Source organism: Pogona vitticeps, chromosome 2 (genome assembly GCF_051106095.1).
Source record: "Pogona vitticeps strain Pit_001003342236 chromosome 2, PviZW2.1, whole genome shotgun sequence".
NCBI lineage: Eukaryota > Metazoa > Chordata > Lepidosauria > Squamata > Agamidae > Pogona > Pogona vitticeps.
The window spans coordinates 90,307,352-90,333,860 of record NC_135784.1 but is presented as its reverse complement, the minus strand read 5'-3'; the positions used below and the strand labels follow the sequence as shown (position 1 = coordinate 90,333,860).

The 26,509-nt window shown below is 39.2% G+C and overlaps 1 protein-coding gene across 19 annotated transcripts in view; it reads left to right on the top strand.

The window, feature by feature from the left end:
• Positions 1-26,509, top strand: part of SGCD (sarcoglycan delta) — a 631,892-nt gene that overhangs the window by 52,441 nt on the left and 552,942 nt on the right. Inside the window, exons 1-2 of one of the 19 annotated variants that reach the window (XM_078385605.1) lie at positions 10,522-20,863; positions 21,736-21,947. The exons of 16 other annotated variants lie outside the window; for them this stretch is intronic. The gene's annotated coding sequence lies outside the window, so the exon portion shown is untranslated. Of the gene's footprint in view, positions 1-10,521; positions 20,864-21,735; positions 21,948-26,509 lie in introns of those variants that run through there. 2 more of the 19 variants (XM_072990008.2, XM_072989994.2) reach the window with 2 other exon arrangements.

Here is a 26,509-nt window from a genome sequence, read left to right as displayed (position 1 = left end):
GCCTAGCATTGTGAATAAATACTGAAACTCTTTAGAGTTGCTACTTTTAATCCTTGCATCTGATGTGTTTAGAGTTCCCTTTCCTTAAATGTACAAAACCCATTAACTTTATAGCCCTGAATGAAATTAAAATAAACCTACTATTTCAGAGTAGCTATTGCCTCAGCAATACATTTCATTAACTATGTGAAGATACAAATAGTTAAGAGAATTTTAAGCTTTAAGGCTGAATCCTGAATATGTTGCTACCACTGGCATCACCAATGTAGACAACCCAATAAAATAAAGCAGCAGTGTAAATTTAATCACCTCTGGTTGCAGCCCTGTTGCCTCACTACCATCTCCACTGAAGGAGTCTACTGAGGCATCCAAGCAGTGGTAGAGAGGCTTTCACTTGATACGTTACAAATGAAAGATCTTTCACATAAATAACCTTGGTGAGAGCAAGATAGACTTCTAGACTATAGGTTGCTTAGCATTATATGTTGTTATGTTGTAGATTTTCCCTTCATTGCTACATTTTTCTCTCCTGTCTTATGATATGTTTAAATCAAATGAAAGGCAAGAGTGACGCTAACTCTTATCTTTGAAGTATAGTCCTTCATAATTTCAAATTCTAATAATTTCAGAAATCTAAATGGTCCCTTACAAAACCAGTGCTTTATTGTGTGGGGCAACTGCAGTTCTGTTATCTGTACAATTAATAAATATTCCCACCAATTAATGAAGTTTCCTTTTGAATTAAAGTATCACTTTAAGGGAAAAGCTGTCTCTCTGGTTTCCATTTTTCCACAGTCAGTTCTCTTAGTTTTGGATTTATGCCCTGGTTCTGACTCAACACTACAGTTTTTCCTCTTTGCATATTGTCTAAATCTGTCTTGAGTTCATTGGAAAAAGGTTATAAGACTATTGGAAGAAGATTGTAAATTGCCTCTTAGGTAGCTTATCAAAATCAAAATGGTGGAAAGCTGAAAAAAATGGTTACATCTGACTATTTCAGTCCTCTCCTAGTTGCTTTGATAATCAAAGGAAAAGAAAACAACAAAGGCTGAGGTGAGGAATTTTGGACAACCCTGTGCCTTCTGTTTAGAACAGACAAGGTATTCTGTCTCCATAGGTGGCTTGTTAATTGGGGCAAGCCTCTCCTCTTTTAATTTTAAGTCTCCCTGGTTTCTCTGTGTAGAAGGCCAGAAGGTGCTCAGCAGCAGGCACTTGATATACCAAGGGAACACTAGGCAGGAAGAAGGCAGAATGCACCACATATTTTTGCTCCTCTGCCCCTGCATCACCTCTCTCTTGACAATGAGCCAGCAGCACCTCTCCCCATCAGGCCTCCCATAATCTGTTTTCCCTCTGTCCAACCTTTGGTAATGTTAACTGTCTCCAAATAACAGTTTGGCTTATTGATGCCTCTGCAGTAGAGTATATTCAGACTCTTGTCTGTTGATTCAATAATTTCCTGATATGTTACCGTGTTTCCCCTAAAATAGGACTTAACCTGAAAATAAGCCTTAGTATGATTTTTCAGGATGCTCATTATATAAGCCCTCCCCCAAAATAAGACCCAGTTAAGTGAAACCCCGCCCTCCACCATTGTGCAGCAACCAGAAGAAGATGACATGACTGTATTTGAATAAATGCAAATTGTTTTACATGAAAATCAATAAATAAAACATCCCCTGAAAATAAGCCCTAATGTGTTTTTTTGAGAAAAAATGAATATAAGACCCTGTTTTATTTTGGGGAAACAGGTATTAGAAGTTCTGATTGCATAGTTAAATGAGAGGAGGAAAAAAGGCGCATATCAGTTTACGGATATTTATTTTGTGTTATCAGCTCTGACATGAATAGAAGAGGAGGCTTAATTAATCAGCAGGAAGATTAGGACTGAATTCCATGTTTATCATTCTGTTATTCTTAGCTTAAAAATACTTGTACATTCTTTTGCTGATTAATGACCTCTTCATTCAGAAACAGTATTTCTTTAATTTCTTATATCATATAATCTATGTCTCATTGTTTTTTGAAAGGTTTTAAGTTTGTGACTGGGCTTGCTTATCAGTGGTAATCAGTCTTCTTCCTTTTTCTAAATAACATGAGGCAGTAGTGTCTTCCAACAGTAAATTATTATAATAAAAGCAAGACATGCTTTTTTTACTTATACTGAATTTCTCAGACAGGGAAAAGGGACAAAACAGTCACTTCTCACTTCCCAAATAAAGTGTTTAATGATGCAAGACATGTTGGTTTCTAATCCAAAACCTTGCATATTGCCAGTTTTAGATACTTGTCTGTTGTTATGGATCTGTGATATTAGCTAGATGACTGTTATCCAATCAGGTCAGAATCTGGAAAAATACAAAATTGAAGATGTGTTTGGCTGTCTTCATTTTTTGTTGTAATCTCAAGGATGGTACTTGAAGGTAAGATAAATTCCCAGAGGGATTTCCCCCTGTTATTCTTCTCCCGCTGGAGATCTCACTTTGTGATGGCGCTTTTCAGTTTAGAAACAGCACCTCTAAATAATGGTGTTGTATTACATCTAACCTGAACTCCAAGATCCTTTAGTAAGGTTCTTCCTGAACTGGTTTTCCAATTACTTGGCCTGGAATGATCAGCAGTAACAATATGTGCTTTCCATTTCTTGTTATGTAAATGAAGTACTGTACTCTGGCTTTGTGTTTTATAATTTCTTGGTCTTTTTAAAAAAGCTTATTTTAGACTTTCTTTTGATCATCCTCTTAGCTTAAAAATACTTAGCACCTTGCAATAAATCTACATTTCAAGTGTGTCTTTTTGTTTTAAATAACACATGTTAAAATCTATCATTCTATGCCAAACAGTAGAAGCAAGAATATAGCATCACAAAATGTGCATTCCCAAAGCCGTTTTGTTATTCTTGCATATTACAGTGTTTATTTTGAGGAATTGGATCTGGGCTATCTCTACTCTGATTTCCTCTGCATGGCCATGATGGTGCTCATTCAATCAAACTCCAAGGTACTTAGGTAAGGTGAAGGTTCCCCTTGACATTTAGTCTAGTCGTGTCTGAATCTAGGCCGCGGTGCTAATCCCCGTTTCCAAGTCATAGAGCCAGCGTTTTGTCTGTAGACAGTTTACGTGGTCACGTGGCCAGTGTGATGAGACACGGAACGCCATTACCTTCCCACCGAGATGGTACCGAGCTGGGACAAGTGACGGGAGCTAACTCCGTCGCATGGATTCAATCTTACGACTGCCAGTCTTCTGACCTTGCAGCACAGAGGCTTCTGTGGTTTATCCTGCAGCGCCACCACGTCCCTGTACTTAGATTTATCTATTTGATATACAATTTTAATTTGGATCTACAAGTGCATTTCTTGGGCTGCTTACATATTACTGATCACCATAATCTTGATTTTCATAACAGTCGTTTTAGAGAACGTTCATTACTTACTTCATTGACTTTATTGAGTAACCATAACGATTAGCTACTCTCAAATGCCAAACCGATACTGTCTGGTGATGCTTTAATCAGAATGGACAAATAATTGAGAAATATATTTTGAATTTGAAAGTGTGTTACACCTTGCAAGGATGATACAGGGGCTCCCAAACATGGGGAAACCAAGTCAATTTTGTGCATAGATTATATAGGTGGATATATGTAAATGCTTACTTTTAGTGATAGTGACTGAGGGGAAAAGTAGAAAATTTATACAAAGCAATGTCAGATAAGCCAAACAAAATTCAAGTTGAAGAAAGATATAGTAGGTCTCATGGTACATAATGCATTGTCTCTGTAGTCAAATGCTCAAAACTTTAGTTTTCACATCCTGGAGGGCATTGAGGAAGGTCTGCTAGTTTTCTTTAGAAGTCCCCTATATTTGTGCTTGATGCTTGGCTATGTGATGCAAGTTATCAGTTCCATATTATGTTGTTCCCAACAAAGTATCAAGTTCCATGCTTCTCCTAGATACATTGCAAAGATGAGCAATTAAGGGAATAGGGCAGATTTTGAAGTTTCTTATTTGGAGGAGGAATTAAAGGAGGTATTGTTTTTCAAAAGACCCCTCACAAAAATTTACACTGATTTGCAAGTGTCATTCCTGCAAGAACCAAAAAGTAATTTTGTGCAAAATATATAAATTATTATTAGAACCATATATGGGAAAGTGTTGCAGAAGACAGTTGTAGAGTATTTCATGCTGCACAAGTCAAATGAAGGGATAACTTACATAGAGATTTTCATTGCAGATGTAATCATTTTAAAGCCACACTCATAAAAAAAATATTAAAGATTAAATCCTAAAATGGTACTGAGTTTACTAACAGCAGTTTAGGTTGTCAATTACAGCTTAATGAAATAAAGATGTGGTATTACATTACAGATATAGTATGTTGGTTTTACATTACAGATATGGTATGTTGGTTTTATATCTGAATTCAGAAGTTTGAACTGTTTTAAGAAAAGACCAGACAGTGATATATTTCTAAAAATTGATTTTCTTTATTGTTTATTTGTATATATATACAAATATATAATGAAATAAATCAGTATAAATTTATATCTTCTTCTATTTAAAAGAGCAACAATTTATTGGTTGACTTCCTTTTGCACAATTGTATGCTTCCCCAGTAGAAGGATGTCATCATCCCATGATAATATTTAAAAGAATGGAAAGCTTCCTGTCACTATGCCTTTTCAGACTCTGAGGCTAACCAGAGCTCTCTTTTGCCCTGGGGAAACCTTTGAATGTCTTTAACAATGAAAAATTGCCAGAAGCCCCAGTGACAGCAAACCCAGGAGCAATTAAAACCTCACCCCCACCACCACCTCTGTCCCAAGGCAAAGGAGCCCCAGTGATCCTCAGAGCCTGAAGAGGAAGGGTGTGGGGAGTTTTCAATTAAATTAAAGGAAATATTGTTATTACAGAATGGTGACATTGTACAGTACTTGAAAAGTGTAAATTTATGCTAAGAGTATTTCAGCCACTGTATATGATATTTAAGAATATGATGTGATAGTGCCAACTAACACTAATAATTTCTGTAATGCCAACAATTGTGATAAATGATTCTGATCTTCCTCTCCATCAATTTTAGCAGTTTCTCTATTAATTTCATACAGAACTGCATGGGTACTTTGTTCTAAAAGCCAAACAAACAGGGTCACTACCTTGTTGCTACCAGTGTCTTAGGTTCCTGAAGAAATCTTTTGCCTCCTGATTTCTAATATGGGGCAGGGGGAGGAATAGCCTGCTTGACTACCACTGCTGCCAAGTGGTTAAGCTGCTCTCTTTACAGCATTAATTCAAGACACATTTTCAGTTCAGCAGGGAATGTTATTACTAAGTGATGAACAAGTCTGCATTCAAAGTACAGAAAGCAATTCACATTCAGAAAGTTAATCATGGAAACTTTTCATCCGGGAGAAGCTGTTGCTGATGCTGATAGAGCCTTTGACAACTATCAGAAATGTGCGGTGCACACACTTGGCTCAGGACAAGTGGTTATAAAAGCAGTGAAGGAGGCAAGGAGAGAACAATAAATCCCGAGATTGTGGGGTATATCATCTTTTTTTTAAGTCACAAGAATTTTATATATATATTTTATATATATAAAATTCTGGTGTCTTTTAAAAAAAAGATGATATACCCCACAATCTCAGGATATATATGAAATACCCTAAGTCTTATGTGACCCCCTTTCTTGGCAACTGAACTCAGGGTGATGGCTGGAAACTTTGAAGTATCTTGCTGTTTAAAAATGCGTAAAAGTGTCTATATAGGCAGCACCCCCTCCCCCCCAAAAGTGGTCTCCTCCTTCTTTTATTAGACAGTTTCTCTCTCTCTATATATATATATATAAAAGAAGGAGGAGAAGACCACTTTTGGGGGGAGGGGTGCTGCCTTTTTGAGAGTCTACAGACTGTAACATTGTACACTTTTACCCATTTTAAAACAGGGAGATACTTCAAAGATTCCAGTCATCACCCAGAGTTCAGTTGCCAAGAAAGGGGGTCACATAAGACTTAGGGTATTTCATTAGTCTAATGGGTCAGAACGTTAATGGTTCCAGAGACTACTGTTCCAGTGAGGTCTTCTGGGGAACCCATAGTGTCAAAGGATTGCCTGCATAAAACAATACGTCCTGTCCTTCTTTTCAGTCCTGCTGAACTGGAGTGCAGGTGGGAACAACAATGGCTCAATGCTGCCTGTTTGGGCCATCATAGTTCCTGACTGAAACCTGTCACAAGGTTACCGTCTGTCAACTACCTTTTGCAGTGTCAAATGCGTATAGCCACTCAGATGCAGGGAAACATATTTTCTCCCCAGCTCCAAAATCTTCCCAAACTATCTCTTGCTATTTCTGCAGTGAGAATGCACTTCTAAAACATGTTAAACTGGTGTGTTATAACCCCCCCCCCTAACTGTGTCTTTTTGTGGAATTGCTCAAACCATTCCCAGATATGTCAGTAAGAAAGCCTGCAATGTTATACTTGAGTGAATCCACAGAAAGACTAACTGTGCTAATCCCTAGGCTGCAAAGCTTCAGTAAAAGATTTAGGTTTTGAGACAGATTAGGCCAATATTTTTATTTTAAAGTTTTGAAACAGTTTGGGAAACAAATATCTACTAGGGTGAGGATTTCTATGACATTTCACATTTTCTCTGCAACCTACATTTGAACCCATAAGCAAGTCCAAACATGTTTATATGTAATCTGGCCTTTCTTACCAGATTACTTATATAAACATGTTCAAACCCACCCATAAGATCATACATAGGTTGAAGAAAACAAGTGACATCATAGAAATCCTCTCCCTACTACACACAATAAATAGCAGCAGTTATACAAAGTAGGGATCCTCCTGACCTGATACTGCTTAAATAAGGGTACATAAATAGATACATGAGCTGCCCTGTGCCCTATTGTCTAGGATTATGATGTTATTTCTGCATCTCCATGACCCCTGTTCATGCAAATGAAGAAAATGCAGACGGTTATAATCTGGGGTGGAAGTGGAGGGTCACACAATGTCATCAATTTTAGGGATGTGATAGACAGAAAGCTTTTATTTGTGCCCAAAGGAAATTTTCTAGCAAATGTTAATGCCAGCAGGCAGTAGGATTTATACCATCGAAAAGGATGCAGTAAAAGAGATAAGAGAGACAAAAATGTTCTAATTCTGACCTAGCCAGTCAAATGAAGGCATTCATCTATAGTCAGACACACAGTGAATCCTGGTAGTAAACTCTTTAGTAAACTAAGGCAGATAAGAAAAAAGAAAATCTTAGAATTAAGCTCCTATTTAGCAGAAATACCACCACTCTCTCAGTTCATTCTGTGCCTACACAAAATTGTAGAGGGGCTGCAAGAAGATATACCATGCATGGTGACTTCAGTCTGTGCCCTCTCGTGCATATTGGAGTGGATTTTATTGGAGGGCAGTCAGTAGTCACCCACTGTCCTGTTCCATACTCAGCTAGCTAGTAAAGTCTCAAATCAAGAATGTGTGATGCCAAAGAAGCAGATAGTATCAAGCCCACCAAAGCAGACACACAGGCAGGGCAATCCAAGGTTACAATCCAAGTAGCAGTCCAAAGAATCAAAGGTCCAAGCAATACAGATAATAGGATTTAAGAATAAAGCAAAGGCTATTCAGTTAGTTCCTTCTAGCAGATTGCAGAGCTCACTGAAGGATTCTTTCTATCTGTGGTGTTGGAGTCCCACCCAGCACTCAGCTATAAATGTTCATGTGACAATGCAAAAATCTATTTGTAGGGTTTGGACCCTGAGTCTCTCTGGAAAAAAGAACCTGCTTATGAAGTTTATAGAAATAAATAATAATAATCTGTGAATTTAGCTGGATAAGAATATGCTTGTTGTAGGTTAAAGAAGCAACTCATATAATGTACATGTCTGACCTTTTCTGAGTGGGTACTCATGAAGAGATCTCCCCTGCAGCCAAGCGCCTCTGCCTTGGGACTTCAAGCTAGGCCCGTACCTTCAGGCTTCTTCACTCCTGAGGACTGGAGGTTGTCCCACTTTCTCCTCAGATTCAGCCCCTTAGCCTCTTTCACTCATAGGCTCCAGCTCATGGGTCCTTCTAGAACTGACACAAAAGAAAGATGTTCTTGTCATTATAGGGGACTGGAATGCTAAAGTAGGGAATCAAGAGATAAAAAGAACAACAGGTAAGTTTAGCCTTGGAGTTCAAAATGAAGCAGGGCAAAGACTAATAGGCTTGTCAAGAGAACAAGCTGGTCATCACAAAAACTCTTTTCCAAAAACACAAGAGGCGACTCTACATATGGACATCACCAAATGGGGAATACTAAAATCAGATTAATTATGTTCTCTGCAGCCAAAAATGGAAAAGGTCTATACAGTCAGCAAAAACCAGACCTGGAACTGATTGTGGCTCTGATCATCAGCTATTTATAGCCAAATTCAACCTTAAACTGAAGAAAGTAGGAAAAACGAATGGGCTAGTCAGGTATAATCTAAACCAAATCCCTTATGAATACACAGTGGAAGTGAAGAACAGATTTAAGGAACTAGATTTGGTGGACAGGGTGCCTGAAGAACTATGTATGGAGGCCCATAACATTGTACAGGAGGCAGCACCAAAAACCATCCAAAAGAAAAGGAAATGCAAGAAAGCAAGCAAAGTGGCTGTCCAATGAGGCCTTACAAATAGCAGAGGAGAGAAGGGAAACAAAATGCAAGGGAGATAGGGAAAGTTACAGAAAATTGAATGCAGACTTTCAAAGAAAAGCAAGGAAAGACAAGAGGGCCTTCTTAAATGAATAGTGCAAAGAAATAGAGGAAAATAATAGAAAGGGAAAAACCAGAGATCTGTTCAAGATAAATGGAGATATTAAAGGAACCTTTTGCGCAAAGATGGACATGATAAAGGACAAAAATGGTAGGGAACTAACAGAAGCAGAAGACATCAAGAAGGGCTGGCAAGAATACACAGAGGAATTATACCAGAAAGTCCATAGGGTCACGAAGAGTCAGACAGAATTTAACGACTAAACCACTAAAAGGTGGGAATGGAATAGAGAAAGTTCAAAGAAAAGGCTGAGTAGGGGAACCGAAGTTAAGTTAGTGAAAAGCAGAGTATCTTTTTCTCCAGTCAATTGCTGAACTTCTTAAAAGGTAGAACTGATCATTTAGAGGAAACATGAAGAAGAACACATTTTTGCAAAGCAGAAAGAAAACCCTTAGCTTCTCTCTTTTCACTGGTATCCAATCGAGTTCTTTTGCTCTCACTTCCCAGCACCCAATAACTCAAAAAGTCATTGTCTCTCCGCTGTCACTCACAAAGTGACCCACCGTTCTCTTCCATAGAGGTACCTGTACTTTCTTTTTAATTACTTGGTGCTCCTACTCTTCCTACACCAATTTTTTTTACTCATACTTCAATCTACTTTCTATTTTCAATTGCTATGTCTTTTCATCTCCACACAGTCATTTCTCTTTCACTACTCATTGTTTTTTTTTCTCCCTCTTCTGCAAAGGCTTGTTCAGTTCTTCCCTCTGTTGAGTTCCTAGCCCATCCCAGCAAGCAGCAAGAGCTGTCTTTCATTATCCTGGGCATGGTATTGCAATTGGTTTCAGAGCCTTAAAACGTTAAAACGACTCTGTATTATCATTTCTCTTTTTCTAATCTAGGTGGCCTGATAATAATGATGGAATTTATGCAAACTGTATAATGCTCTTCCATGCTTTAATCAGTGGGATGTCTTAGTATCATTACAGTGAGAAAGAGAAGGGAGTTACAATATCATATGAAAAGATATGTCAGTTGCAGTTATTTTCCTTGTCAAACAATATGGACTTGTTGAGATTCTCTTTTTGTTTGTTTGTTTTTGTGTTTTGTTTTATATTTCAATGTAAACTCTTGATCTCCATGGCGAGGATCTGATTGTTCTTCATGGTCTCTGTGAATGCACACAATTGGGGTTATATCATGCCTTACGAACTCTCAGAAACTTCTAGAGCTTAAAAGGTAAAGGTAAAGGTTCCCCTTGACAATTTTGTCCAGTCGTGTTCGACTCTAGGGGGTGGTGCTCATCCCCGTTTCCAAGCCACAGAGCCAGCGTTTTGTCCGAAGACAATCTTCCGTGGTCACATGACCAGTGTGACTTAGACAGAGAATGCTGTTACCTTCCCACTGAGGTGGTCCCTATTTATCTACTAGCATTTGCATGCTTTCGAACCACTAGGTTGGCAGGAGCTGAGACAAGCGACGGGCGCTCACTCCGTCGCGTGGATTCGATCTTGCAACTGCTTGGTCTTTTGACCCTGCAGCACAGGCTTCTGCGGTTTAGCCCACAGCGCCACCACGTCCCTTAGCTTAAAGATATGCAATTAGTGAGATGTTCCCTCGTGGAGCACAAGCTCCACCCACCAAAGACCTCCTCAGTTCCTTTTAGCCGCCGCTTAGGCCAGACCTTTCAACAGGCTAATGCTGTATTTTCATTTTTTAAATCATCTTCTATCATGCCTTACGGCCAATTCAACTGAGATGTACAAATACAGGATAGGAGACTGCTTGCTTGGCATTAGTTGTTGGGAAAAGGTTATAGAGATGTTATTAGACTGCCAGCTAAACTTGAGGCAGCAGTGTGATGTGGCAACAGAAGAGTCAATGCTATACTAATTTGTATCAAGGGAAGTAATAATATGTGAGCATCACAGTTTAGGGGCTCATCAGCCTTGAAACCAGCCCATCTAGGAGAAGGAAAACTCCGATTTCAAACCTCCACTGCCTTGTGTCTATATCCACTGATGGAAAAGGCTTCAGGAGTAACCTTGAGGCAAAATCTGGAGCCGGAGTCCCAGAGGCAGTTCGTGTCATTCTGGCAACTCCTGCGACATTGCTGGAACCAGTTGTATTGGCTCTTGCCTTTCCATTGGACTATTTCAGTGATGTGGAGGGGGGGGATTTGCTGCTTGGGTAACAGCCTATCCTCCATATTATTTTACCCAGGCTTCATGCTCTGGAGAGGACACTCATACAGAGCACATTACCATTGTCTCTCATGATTGAAGGATGCCCAACTAACAACAAACAGTTTAGGGAAGATATTGAGAAGTTGGAATGTGTCTAGAGGGCAACCAGCATGTTAAAAGTTCTGGAAACCAATCTATTTTAAGATTGGTTGAGAATTTTGCATGTTTATTGTACAGAAGATAAGATTTAGATGACATAGCCATCTTCAAATATCTGATGGGCTGTCTTGAGGAAGCTAGAGCAAGCTTGTTTTCTCTAGCCCCAAAGGGGCTACCTGAAGTTTTACCTGAAGAATTACCTGAAGTAATGAATCAAAATTGCAAGAGAGGTAGTTTTGACTAAACATCAGAAAGTATTTCCTGAGAGTAAGAACAGTTCAACAGTGGGACAGACTACCTTGGGAGCTGGTGTATTCTCTTTCATTGGAGGTTTCTATCAGTGGTTGGATGGTTAACTGTCAGGGTTAGTTGGTTCTTGTAGGTTTTTCGGGCTCTCTGGCTGTGTTCTTGAGGTTTTTCTTCCTAACATTTTGCCAGTCTCTGTGGCCAAGCATCTTCAGAGGACAGGAGTCAGAACTCTGTCTGTGCTCTGGTGCAGTTTGTGGGATAGTTGAGTATTTATAGCTGTGGGATCAGTTTTTAGTCCTTTTCAGGAGATTGGGTGATTATGGTGATTAGTGTTTTTTTTGTTATGGGTGTATTGTTGTGTTAAGGGGGAGAGATGATCTGCCTCTGATTGATGGGCTGATTGATTGATGTCAGGGTTACCTTATTGGTAGATTTCCTGCTTCTGTAGGGAGCTGGGCTCAATAAACTTTGGTGTCCTTAACAGTTCTGTGGTTCTGTTATTCCTGATCATTTTTCCTCTGTTAGTTTATCAGGCCACCAAAGAGCAGCTGTAGCTTTATGTCTAAAGATATGAGCTTGAAATTGATTGCATCAACTGCCTAGAAAATATCTTTCCTTCAAAGATTGCCCACCCTTCAGCTGTTGGGGAAAAAAAAAGTTCAGCATTGTTTGGGATATCAAGAAGTTAAATTTACTTTCTCTTAAACTCATTTAAAATGGCCATCTCTACTCCTGTTTTGCAACCTCACTGTATATCTAGTGCCACAAAAGTTTATTTTAAAGCATGAGAATGTTTCTAAGACTATGGCCATGTATGATTTGAGGTTTTTTAAAATACTGCAGAACATGCACCAGATACTGCAGAATATGCATCGAAAGGATTGAAATACTCTCACCAAATCTGTGAGCATGTCACATCTTAATGATGTCATGCAAAATCACAGCTAAATAGGCAGAAGGAAAGCAAACAGTTCAAAGCTGTATCAAATCGGACAAGAGCAATCAACCTACTTTGAAAGAATTCATTGAATCTGAGGTGTACTGAACTGGAAACTGTGATTTATTTTATTGTCATGATGGATCTTCCATTGACTAAAAAATATATAAACTTTTGTTACTTCTACACTAAGGACAATATTGCACACAGCTCAGGAGATCCTTGGTTGGATCATGTAGCTTTTAAAAAATGATTGAAAGACAGTAGGGGAGTGCTATGCCCTTCACCCCAAAACCTAAGCAGCCCTTACATTCTCTTGGTCACTTCCATCTTGAATCCCTAGATGTATGTTGTTGTTTGGGTGAATTAGTGAAAGTATGGGAAGGTATGAGAGAATAGACTGGGTGGGAGATTGGTAATGGTTTATACTGAATGAGAAAGAAACTTCTGTAATGAGAGTTTGTTTATCACCATTTCTTTGCTCAGGTTTGAAAATCTGCTCCATCCATCCCTATAGAACTTACTTAGGAGGTGGAACAGCCATATTTTTCTTACTCTCTTGAGATTTCTTAAAGGATTAGGCAGATTGACTACATTGCAATCTGACAAACCTGTATAGAAAGAGGCCACATCATTACAGAGTTTACTGAGTGATGGGGAAGCATCTTTCCTGAATTCTTGTATTATCAAGAGAGTGCAAGAATACCACCTATCCTATCACAAGAACAAGCTATAATGTGGAGTATGAGTAAGCTACCAAGCTGAATGTGGTAGTATCTTCTTCCTTGTTCAGGGATCATTTGAAAAAATCCCTGAAGTTACTGCTACAGTGCATGGTTGGTAGGTAGTAATATGCCTGCCCTCCTGCCGAGTTCTAGGATATAAGGGGAAAGAAATGGATAAAACAGTGCAGTGTTAAAGATTTACCATCAGGAGGAGATTCACAATAATGCTTCTGACATTTCATCTGAAATGTCATGTGTTAAATCTCCTAAAATATCCAATTGTACAGTGGGTATGGCGCTGCATAAGAGAAGCCAAGAGACAATTGAGTAAGCCTGTGCCTTTGACCTTTTACTTATTGTGCTTTATGTTTTCTTCTATGTGCCACCAAGAGGTGTCTTGTAATAAATAAAAAGTCAGTGGTTTTACAGTTCTTTCTGCAAATACAGGGCCGTAAGAAGTTGATGACCGGAAGATACTGTAAATTATTCTCTTGGGATGCTTAAAATAGTTTTTGCAAATGACCGTGACAGATTCTGAGCCTTCACATGTTTGCATTACCTCAGGAGGAAAGACAAATGAATCCTTTACTTTTTGTTGTCATGCTATCTCACTGTGATGGTTCATTTGCTTAAATATTTGTAATAATCTTTATGATCAACACATGGCATGTTAGTCTTTTTGTGTGAACTGATGTAAAAAAATTTCATATCCTCCTTCAAATCTTTCTATTCCAATAATTTTTTACTGAAACTTGATATTTTGTGAGAAAACCTAAATCATAGCATTTGCACATTTAGAGGGAAGGTGTGCTTCTGCACATTTCAGAATGAAGCAATGAAGTGCATACTAAAAAAAGTATATATATGCGTAATTGTTTTTCTACATTTTTCAAATTTAAAAAAAGATATGTATTTTTATTTGAAAAATTTGGAAAAACAATTACTATATATGTATCCTTATTAAATTATATATGCCACCCCTGAAATCCCTACACCAACTTAGCAGGGATACTTCTCTGGTTGAGAACCATCTCATTTAAGAGTATTGTGCAATAAAAGAGCAAGGAAAAATAAACATGAGGAGACATAAAACCTTTGTTGCTCAAATTCTCAGCTTGCTGAACTTGTTGCCTTTTTTATGACAGCTTGCAGTCCTTTTGTGTAGTAACACGTTATTTCTTAGAACATACAAAGCATTGCAGAACATGAAACATGTTGCATGTCCGCCTGTTTACATCTGCGGACATGCCAGTGTAGAACTGGAAATGTGTGAGTGCAAAATGAAGTAATTCACAATGGTATATTTTAGTAACATGAAGTGCTTGCAGTAGACAAGAATTTTATGTATACTCACTGGCTTGAACCCAGAATTCTGAACAAAAAGGCTCCTGTTCTGTCCACAGGAAGATCTCTAAATGGAGGCTCCATTGGCAGAAGGGTTGGAGCACCATGGGGTGAGGGCACTGGAAGCTTTACCAGATGAAGGTGGCTTGATGAAAGTGCCCCCTGTATGCCCTGAGAGTAGTTCTGCTCGTAGAAAATTAGGGTCTAGCCTGAGGTCTTCCATAAATGCAGAAAAAACCCTTCAGTGGTGTAGTTATAAGCTGACTAGATAGCTTAGTGGGCTGTAGCAGCTAGTTGTGGAGTTAGGAGTTTGAGTCCTGTGCCTTGTAGAAGAATAGACCGTCTGTGTGGCATTGGGTAAGCTACACAGTCCCAGGGTGCCTTCCTCAGAAGGGAATGGTAAACCACTTATACCTAGGGTTGCCAAATACATGGGTACCAAAAGGAGGGCACAGAAAGACAAAAAAGAGGACAGAGGAGGATGTATTAAATGTTTCATTTGAATCGTTCCGGATTAAACCTTCAATCAATGCAATTTTATTACAATAGCTGCCAATAAATGCCTCTTAGTGAACCGACCAAGAAATAGTCATGTTAAAAAATAAAAATAAATTCAATGGAGGCTTTTTTTTTCCAAAATACCAAAAAAAACATTATATAAACAGCCAATTGTATCCGAACCAACCCCATCCCAGCTGCAAGATCCTCTGGCCACTCACACTCTGCACGGGCTCAGAGGCAACCTTGCTGATCTGGATGCCCAAAGAAGGCTCCGGCACAGGTAGGGGGAAAGCGGTGCTGGGCAAAGCCGAATGAGGCAGTCTCCCCTCCCCTGAGGGTCACAAGGTCAAGGCTGGGGAGTGTGGGAACTGGAGTCCCCGAAAGGGACTTTTAACACACACAGTCTGGGCACTCACCTTTCCATCGATGTGCTCAGGCGCTGCTTGCTCCTACCTGGCTTGGAGGGCGGCATTCTGCTTGCGCTGCCTTTCTGGGCTCCACGTGGGCTGGGTGGGTGTGGTGGATCACCGAGCAGCTGTGTTGGCAGCAGGAGGGGGCGAGGGCTGAACTCTTAAGGGAGACAACGGGAAAAGAGCTACAATAGTAGAAGCAGGAGAGGCAGAAATCAGATATTACCACCTGGATGGGAGTGGATCTGGCTAGAAAATCCCTATATATATCCTTTTCCTCCCTTCTCCTTCTCTTCCTGCCCTTTCTAACATTTATCCCCTTTCCTTTTTTTCCTTTCCCACCTTTTCTTTCACATTCCCTTTTTCTCACTTCTTCCTGAGGGTGTCATCTCTTTTCCAGTCTCTCTGTTCCCCACTGTCGGGGGTTCTACATCCCTCTCTCCTTTTTCCAGGCAGAATGAATGGTGTTCAGTGGGAACACTGTCTTGTCTGCCCTTCATCTCATATAACTTACCACAATATTTCCTTGGCGAAGGTTAAACATGCTGAAATTGTTGGTTCTAAATGGGTTTTGCCATGCAAAGAATCAAACTGAGGTCCTATTCAGCTATACATACTTTCTGGGGAGCAAGCTCCATTAGTGTCAAGGGGGGGGGGGTTGCATAGGTTCATGCTTGACAGTATAGACACTGTTTTAGAGCCATATTCAATGGCTGTGCTATGACTAGTTTTTTGCTGGCTACAGTTCTCAGTGGCAGCTGTTCATAAGCTTGTGATTGTTGTTTATGGAGGGAAGAATTATAGAGGCAGACAGTTTCAATTGATTAAAATAATTGCAGTTTACACTTACAAAACTGGTAATTTGGGAGCAATAGTATATGACACATCACGTATGTTGGTGATCTTTTAAACATACAGTTTAAGGACACTGGCTTGGATGGAAATCAGTGAGTAATTCAGGACTTTGTTGTGAGATTCTGTATGAATGTATGTATACTTTTGCATTCCGTAGCTGTTCCTTTTTCTTATTAAATTATTCAATCTGGTCATTGTCTTTCTGGCTTTTGTCTCTTCAGACTGAATTGCTCATCCTCCAGTCTCCAAGTATGAATACCTGGATCACATTCATTATAGTAATATACAGTGATACAGTACAGAGACAGAGAATGGGAAAGAGAGAGAGAGAGAGAGAAAGGGCAGAGTAGTTACATACCATAAGCCAATGATCTGTAGGAATCCAGGTTTACTGGGAATAAACAGCATAGTGGTGCATGCTGCTTTATCACTCCACTTACAGCAGAGCAGCTACACAAATTAAAAAGCTTTGAGAGTTATCATGTTGTGCAAACACATGGACAGCTGCCACTCTGGCTTATTTCTTTCCCAATAAATCAGAAATAGAATTCCATATATTGTGCTTTCTTCTTTGGGGGGGGGGGGGAGAGAAATAAGCCAAGTGGCAGCTGGGTCACTGTGCCGGGTTCACATGGCATATTGCCCTCTCCCACCAAAACACTGTTTAGCTGCTCCCACCGAGATCCAGCAGTGCTCATCATAGACAAGCCAAAGTTCCCATAGATCCCTGGTTTCCTGTATCCTGTGAACACAGCCACTATGCCTTGTGCTACAGAAAAGTTCATTTGTGTCTAATTGCATCACATTATTTTCATAAGCAATTGATCTATCTGCCCGCATAGCTACAAGAAGCAATTCTGCTTCTCGGATGTAGCTATTCCAGACTTTGGCAAGAATATAAAGGAAAGTGAGCACATTTGTTGATAGAGAGGGCACTTTGTCCTGTTCTCATTGCTTTCTTTTTTCTTTCTGTATTAGTTTTCTGTTTTGTCCAACTACTTTCTGGAGACTCCCTCTTGATACAGAGTCATTCATACACGTGGACTGAGTTCTGTAAACTCTACAATGTGGATTTTAAAATGTGTAATTAACCTGAGGAGAGGGAAATACACAAGAAGCTTGTCTTCGAGCCTTTGAGCCGCCTAGAGTGGTCTTAACCGACTAGATAGGCGGGATATAAATAAAATAAATAATAAATAATAAATAAATAGTTAAGGTGCAGAAAGACAGAAATGAAATTTGAATGAGAAATTCTTCTTGAGAAGAAACTATATTTTCTAGTCCTAAAATTGCAAACGTATAGGTCATCTTATTAAGATAATGAAAGATGAAACCCTCTAGCACTGCATGTTTTATAATAATAATAATATAATTTATTGTCATTGTAAGTATATACACAGTATACCCATACAACGAAATTCACAGCAGCGAGAATCACCAGAGTGTAATTGTATTTATTGCAAGGTAAAATTCTAGACTTTCAAAATTGCTTTTGGTCTTTCTTAAACAGAGTTTTCTCTTCAGCTTTATCATTTGTCTAGGTTTTTATTCACTGGTGCACTTTTGACTTGTTTATGTGAAATCCAGGTTTCTGGTGATAAAAGACAACCTTATTGTGAGATTTCTTCACAAGGCACCTGGTTATAGCTACATTTTAAGCTATGGGCAGCATGGCTGCTTCATCTATAATAATGTTGTTCATTCCATGTTTGATAGACATGCCGTTTCAGACAAGGACATCTATCATGTACTGCTTCATCAGGCTGCTTGTTTTCAGTATCCTTTAATTTGGAGCTCAATGGTTATGTGTGTAGTTAGTTAATGGTTTTATTTTTATTTTATTTTTTTCTGCAGTTCAACTTTGCTGACTACACCCATTTATTCTTTCATGTCTGCAGGCTCTGATAAATTGAAGAGCTTAAGCAGACAGTTCTTTTTTATCCAGCAGTTCTCCTTGGACTGGTAATGTTGCTGAGAGCTGCTTAGATTATAAAAGGCTCAGAAAAAGGGACAATTGTTCTGCTGCTGGGGGAAATGAAAGTTGTTTTGACAGTGACCTCAAGGAAGGAAAGGGGAAGAAATTGATTTGGACGTTATGGTATGCCAAAGAAAAATCAAACATCTGTGTTTGTGTTCTCTACTTGGACTTAAAGAAAAAGAGAGCGAGTTGACAGAAAAGATACTGTTTCCAAACATGGAGATCTTACAGCTCATGTAAAAGTGGATCTTGATATGTGTTGCTATTTGGAATGGAACATGCTAAATTTAGGGGGGATTGACACAATGTAGATTTTACATTTATTGCCACTCTGTATGTATGGGGGCATTGCCACATATCAGGACCAATGCATCACTCTCTCAGACTCAAGACTCTGCAAGAAGGCATAGGACATTTTAGCTTTGCAAAGAGACTGAGGGCAAAAAGCAATATGAATTGGTCAGAAGATGGCTGGTCTGTAAATGAAAGGAAAAAATCAGTGGAAGGAGCAATGATTTTGAATATGGCCAAATAGGTCAGCTGTGCAATTGGTGTGTTTTTCTTAGAAAAAGAAGCTGCAAGGAGAATGGTAAAAGTTATATAGACCCAAAGTTGAACTGTGGACACACCAAGGTGGACTGTTGATCTGGAGTTGTACAAAATGGCATGATTGCCATGGTGAGGCTTTTTTTTTTGTCTAACCTCCAAGGAGAGCCCAATGACCAGAGCTCCCTTCCTCCTGGTAAATGTTGTTATTGTGTACTATTCTATGTTACATTCATGGGGAATTCATGGAATGAGGAGGAGGAAACCTCTGCCACCATTGAGATATGGCTGTTGCTTTGTTCTCACGCTCCTAGGGGCTACATCATGAATTCTACTCTTACTGTCTTTATATACATTTTTTCCTTTAAAGAAGACCTCTGCCACTTGCAGTTAATCCACTTGTAATGATTTCTTTCCTGCATGTGTGAGGTGTGGTGATGAATTTTGCCAGTGCTGTATCTGTCTTATGCTGCCTAGATAGGTAACAGACAGTTATTTTTCTAGCAATAAAAATCTTAGCAGTGCAGTGATAGACAGACAATCCTGGGATCTATTAGCAGCAAATAACTAAGCTCTAGAAGGTTTGTGGCACTTCTATTCTCTCTTTCCCCCCCCCTCTCTCTCTCTGTGTGTGTGTGTGTGTATGTGTGTCTTCTCTACAAAGAATGAGAGAAACTCTCATCTGGAGTTAGGAGCAAAAGGAACATGGGATTCAGTCTGAATCCACTATTTATTTTACAGGACAACTTGCCTGTTAATCTTCCTGCAGAGCAAATACCTACCAAAGCACCTGAATTTTCACTATAGCACTGAGATCAGTGAACTGAATGTTTTGAAATTGTAAAAAACCTCCCTCAGGAGGGAATTTTACATTTGTCATAGATTTCCACCAACCTAATCTTTCTTGATGATGAGATGTATAACAGAAACATGAACAATTTCTTAAACCCACACGTAAACTCATAAGAAGGAATTTAGATGTCATGGCCTTAGTTACCGAAGGCATTAGGGAAAAGTTACCAGCCCTGTGAACTGTGCCTAAAAATAGACAAGAAGCCACTGCAGTTGATGTAGAACTGGTGTAATATTAGCAGCAAAATAGATACCAGAAAGCAATCTAGCCCCAGCATTTTGTACCGACTGATTCTGAACATTCTTCAAGGGCTACCCAATAGATTGTTCAACAGAATTAATCAAAACAGGACATTTTTAAGGCATGGACTGCAGTGGCCAGAAGTAGCTGCAGTAAAGAGTACAGCTGTCACACCATTTGCAGTTTGGCAAAAGCACAGCATACACTTGATCCCCCCAAGAGCAATTCTGGGTCCAGAAGAGCTGCCAAGTTGCCGGCATGATACTTCACAACTAGCACAACTCTGCCCAATATGGGCTGTACCTCCAATCCCAGATCAGTTTGTCTGGCGATGAACAATATTCTGCCTTGAGGTTCAGTTTGTTCATCTAAATTCAATCTATCACTGTGCTTATTGTATCTTAATGTTTATCAGTTAGAAATGTACAAGGGAAAAATTATGTTTTTTACTCCTAAGGAAAAAAAAGGGCTTATCTGGAGCAGTGTAAACATCTTAAATCTTAATTCTGCTTCGTCTTTTAAGATGGGTGCTATATGCTATGTTCACTTATTGCTGTACTGTATAGGGATATTTGGGACTAAAGAAGATAGAGAAATAGGACATGCAAAAAGTACAAGTATAAGAATCAAAGACTTAGATTGCAAAAGAGGAAATGATACACTCTATAATTTGCTTTGGGTGAGTAATTTGAACATATACTCTGTAGGAATTTGGCTGCCAGAACTAAAAACAGTCTGCTTTCCTTTATCTTGAGCAACATGGAGTGTGTGCCTGGCTTTTAAAGATATGTTTTCCACTATCACTTCTGCTTGGTGGAAATATTTTGAATATTTCTAAAAGGTCAGTCTGCTCTGCCAACCATAGCTTGTTATCTAATTCACAATATAATTCAGATGCAAATGCAGTTTCTTGTTTAGGATAAAGATGATTAGAAATTAGAAAACTGTTTTGAAAGGCCAGGCATTTTCAAATGGAGATCTGCCTTATAGACTAGCTTGCAGAATGACGTGTTTGCACTAGGCATAAAGGAACTCAAGTCCTGAGAAGACTGGTTCTTGTATAAGCTACTTGTGGAGTAACAACAGCAGAGTGAGAATGTTGTGTCAATGGTTAAGGTGAGTGAATTAATTCCTGAATGTGTGGTGAGTTCAAATGTCACATGATTACAGATATTCATCTTACTATGGCTGCTTACCATTAGTCTTTTCATCTTCAAATAATGATAGAGATATGGTCAGCTGAGCCCTTTACTTTGCCTCCAGAAATTATTCAGGCTTGATATGCTTTAGCACCCACTTGTTTTTCTTTCTGGCAGTCTAGGATATGCAAAAAAGGTCTCTCCAAGCACCATAGGGAATTAGAAATACAAGAATGTGGATGCTCTTGGTCTCGTTGTCCAGTAATATATCCTTACACTTGATGATCTTTTCTAATTCCTTCATTGCCACCCTTCCAAGTCTCAGTCTTCTCATTTCTTGACTGAAGTCTTACTTTGGATTGATGACTGAACTTAGGTATACAAAATCTTTCACTATTTCTATTTCTTCATTGGTCTTCTTAATCATCAACTTGAAATCTTGCCTTGACACTTTGTTTTTTCAATTTCATCAGAAGTCATTTCAAGTCACTGATACTTTCTGCCAGTAAGATGATATCATCTGCATATCTTGAATTACTGATGTTCCTTCCACCAATTTTCAATCCTCCTAAATCTAATTCCAGGTTGTATATGGAATATTTCCAGCCTGTGGGCCATTGCTTTGTTTTCCATATTTGTTGGCATATTCTTGTTAGGATCTGGACAGATTCCATATCTGCATCTTAAAATAGTTCTATCGGCATGTCATCAAACCTTAGTGATATTTTTTCCTAATGCTAACAGAGCAGCTTTCATTTAATTTTTTAATATTGGAGGTTCATTATGATAAGATTCCTCTTCAAGAGAGTAAGGTGTAATGACAATGTACTTGTTTTGTATGATACACAGATTCAACTGCTTGGAGTTAAAGCCCTGGTATATGGTGACTGTAGATGAAGGAGGCTTTAGGTCACTGGGATCTGACATAACGTACCAGAGGAGCATCAGTACCAGGCATCCTCTCTATGCCAGCCTGAAGCTGGTATAATATATGTCTCCTCCCAATCAATATGAACAAATAAACAACAACTGCAGCAAAGGACAAGACAGAACCCCAAAAGGTGAACCTGTTCCCCCATACCCTTTGGCCAGTGCAAGTCTGCAAAGGTTTAGAAAAAGGTTATTAAATCCATGACATTCTTTGTTAATCCCTAAAAGTAAACTTCCCCTTTAGTGTGGTTTAGCGAGTCACTCTTAAGGTATCATTTTCTCTCTCTCTCTTCTCTGCAAAATTAGCTAACTGTGATTAGGACTTGTGTGTATTCCTATGAGTTAATTATCACTGAGATTAAATGGTAGCTTATGAGGATTTTGGTTTGTAGATGTAATGTCATTTCAGTTAATTAATATCAGTTCTCCTGGCAAGTGAATTCTAATAAGAAAGGCCTGCTTCTGTGTAAAGACTGGTCTCACATGCTTGGTGGAAGGTGCAGGTGGAGCATTTATTCAGAAGAGGCTAACAAAAATCATGTGGCCGTGAAAGGCAAGACAGTCTTAAATAGCTCTTTTTCAGCCTTTTCCAAACTTGATGGTCCTCCTTTTTCCCTTGCCTGCTTTACCTTGGGGAGATGTCTCAAATCCAGCAGTAAAATGGGCAAATCATTTACCTCTTCCAAGTATAGAGCAGTGTTATGTTAAAAGCACCTTTGTCCTTTGTTTTTAAATACTTTGTTTTTTACTTTATAAAGCTGTTTACCACATTCATGCTGTTTCTTCCAGGTTGTTAGTATTGTGTTTTTATTAAGGATGGAACATTCAGAATTTTAGGACTTACTGCCCCATAATTCACTCAGAACCCTGTGATAGAATTATGGGAGTGAGAGTCCCAAACTAGGAATTATCCTTCTTTACCTCCATGCTGTTCTCATGCTGCTGCTGCTTTGAATTGGTAAGAAAGGTGCCCTGCTGCCCGGTGGGATGTCCTAAGGATCTCTGCAACTCACAAAGGCCCATGCGAATGATAGTTCTGTTGTAGGCTTTCTCTGTACTGTCTAATGGGCTTTAGGACTCACCTTCTCATAGACTTTACCTTTGTAAGTTGCAGAGATTCTTGAGACTCTCAGAGTGCTGTGAAGTGCTTTTCCTACTCTTTGGAGAAGCAGTAGCATGGGAGTGGCATGGACATCAAGTAATGAGGAATTGGACAGTGTGTGCTACCCATCTATGTCCTTTTGGCATGCTCATATTAACTTTGAATACTCCGTCCCTATTCTGCCTTCTCATCATCTTACTGAGAATGTCATTTGTGGGCATTTGTGTCTATCAAGGCGAGGCACAGGATATAGTGATTGGTGGCATATAAGATATCAACAGTTGAGAACCACTGTTCAATATCATAACTTCTTGATTTTCTCTTTGCTTGTGTCCATACTGGGTCTATGATGAAGAGATGTCAGTGACAAATGTGAGAATAGATAATACCTTTATAGGCCACTAATAAAAAAACATACACTATGCGAACTGTCATGGGTAAATCCTACTTCTTCAAAGCAAGTACCCAAAGTCCGAACAGATAGGATTTGCCAGGAGGTTATTTTTCGATGTAAATGAATTTTGCCAGGCACCTCTGTCTTAGATGAGGCAGAAAGTTGTTTTAAAGTTACCAGCTGTGGGCAGCTGTGGGTTGGATTTCACACTCCAGTTCTTCAAACAAAGGGGACAGGCTATGCATGCACACGCACACACTTTTTCTCCGTTTGGCTGTTCTTCAAAACAGAGATGTTTCTGCTTGGCCAGGAAAGCAGGGGTAGGGCAGTACTGTTTGAAGAACTGGAGTGTAAAATCCAACCCACAGCTGTAACTTTAAAACAACTTCCTGCCTCATCTAAGACAGAAGTGCCTGGCAAAATTTATGTTGCCAAAAATGTTTGTCCTATAGAGGCACTGCCTATTCCTGTACAGTATTTATATTTTGTAATGGCCACACAGGTCATCCTTTTTATTTGAGTGGAACATGTGAGTGACATAATCTTTATTGCAGCAGTCTGCAGTTTAAGGAATAATTTCATTTTCTAAACACCCTACTTCCCCCTACACTTAAATATTAATTTTAATAGTAAAAACAATCAAGGGACTAAATACGGTTTCAGTTTCTGAGAAACTGACTGTACTTTGAAAATTACAAACACTGAACAAAACAAAAGACAAGTGACCTGGAATTACTGAGAGAGTGACCTGACATTAATAAGGGAATTGTGAAGAGAGACAGCAAATAGATTTTATATTTCTAAATTAGTTTTAATACCTAGAGTATGCATACATCTCTTTAAAAACAAAACCCACCAGTGCTAGCTGGACATAATGGTTAATCTCAAGTAGTTGCTAGCAAGGTATATGGATTAAATATAAATTTAATAGTTCTGCACACTTTTTGAGAGTTTTCATTATTCAGACTCCAGTGCTTAAGTATAAAGGGGCTGGGTACAGAAAGGGTACATTTTTCTTTGACCCAGAGGTCCAGTCTGATCCTGTTATGTGAGTAAGGATTTGCAAGAGAAATTAATTTCAGAGACAAAACTCACAAATTCACTGCCAGAGGTCTAGAAAAATAAAGCTTTGAGGTGAGTTGGTCATTTTGTAAATACTGGCAGTTGTATTGATCCAGCAGAAGAAACAAATCAAAATGCTAACTGAATAATACTTTAATTAGAACTAAGTAAAAAGCAAAACTGAAACCCTACAAAACAGTTGGTGAGTATAACCACAGGCTGGATGTTATACTAACCAAAGTTGCTCTCCAAAGAGGAAGACAACTTGGTGACCAATCAGAGGAAGTGAAATAGCTGGCTGCATACCCTGGTCCATCAATCCTTCTCCCTACTACCACCAATGGAAGTGACAATGTCAGAATAAATGGCCCTCCCCTCCCCTGGTTTCAGGAAGTGGAGAAGGAGAAGGCAACACAGCAGGAGCGGCTTTCCCTATTCTGCTACGAGATATGGAAGGGGAGGAGAAGAGTAAGGCTGAGGAGCCAAGGAGATTAAAATGACAGTGGTGCCTTGACGTACGACTGGGCCAACATACAAACATTTCGAGTTGCAACCAGCTCCGGCTGCTAAATCTTGCTTTGATTTGTGGCCGGAGCTTCAAGTTGTAAACAGAAAAGAAGCAGGGGAAAAAGGCAGGGAATTTAAATGTACTGTAGGTACTAACTGTTGTTCGGTGAAGAGGCTGCTTCTTTGTAGCTCTTTCGCCCCAACGGTTAGAGAGTGTGCATTGGTGGAGGCTTCAGACTGCCTGGTGCTGCTTTCTGCTCCTGATTAAGCACATTTACTTTGTTTTGCAGGGTGGGTTTGGGTTTTGGGGGGCCTGCTCTTTTTTGGGGAGGGTAGCTTTTGTTTTTGTTTATTATTATTATTATTATTATTATTATTATTATTATTATTATTATTATTATTATTATTATTATTATTATTATTATTATTATTATTATTATTATTATTATTATTATTATTATTATTATTATTATTATTATTTTCAGCCGGAACAGATTAATGAGATTTCAATGTATTCCTATGGGAAATGGTGCTTGAACTTACAATCATTTCAAGTTACACCCATCTTCTGGAATGGATTATGATCGTAAGTCGAGGTACCACTGTATTCTCTCAGGATCCCTTTCTACACCATCTAGCTAGAGATGTGTGCTTGAAAGTGGTCATTGTGAGTCAAGTCTCTATGTTGGAATGATCTTCTGTGAGGTGTACGTGGACTGCAAACCCCAGAATTCTCCAAGAATTCCAGAGGGTTACGGCTAGGGCATTCTAAGAGTTGTAACCCATGAATGAAAATTGACAGAACTCTAGACCTCTCTTTTTCAATACTGAAAAGCATTTTTCAATGTTGCCTCTTCATATGTTGCTGTTAAAAAGAAAGAAAATGCTACTGTTCTCTCAGCAAGTCATCGTCCTTCAGAGGGCACCCTTTTTAGAGCCTGGTTTTAGGCATCCTTCAATCTTGAGAGACTATAGTAACGTGCTGCATATGGAGGACTTGGAACAGCGTCTAGTGTGGCTGAGGAGGCCGATTCGAGAGTGACAATCCCTTCCACACTTAATAAATACAACCTGTCCCCTGTCCAGCTCCCTGATTTTGCTGGTTCCAGGACTCTTTGCCTCAGCCTGCTGGACAAGTCTCTCTTCAAATTGGGAGAGGTCATTCTGCACCGCCTGCCTCCAGGCTGAACGCTCAGATGTCAGAGTTTCCCATCTGTTGAGGTCTATTTCTAAGGCCTTCAGATCCCGCTTATAGATATCCTTGTATCACAGCTGTGGTCTCCCTCTGGGGCAGTTTCTCTGCACTAATTCTCCATACAGGAGATCTTTTGGAATCTGACTATCTGCCATTCTCATGACATGCCCAAAGATACATGATGCAGTAGTAATGGGAGATTGTAATTATCTTGGTATCTGGGAGACAAATTATTCCAAATACGGCCCTTTCAAGAAATAACTGGCTCGTGTGGCTGATATTTTTCTCTTACAAAACCTGAAGAAAGAAATTAGAAGAATAATTATCCTTGATCTGGATTCTAACTGATAGAGATGACTTGGTGGAGGAATTGGCATTAAGTGGATCTGACCATGTTCTACTTGAATTCTTTAATTTCAAAGAAAGCAAAAGC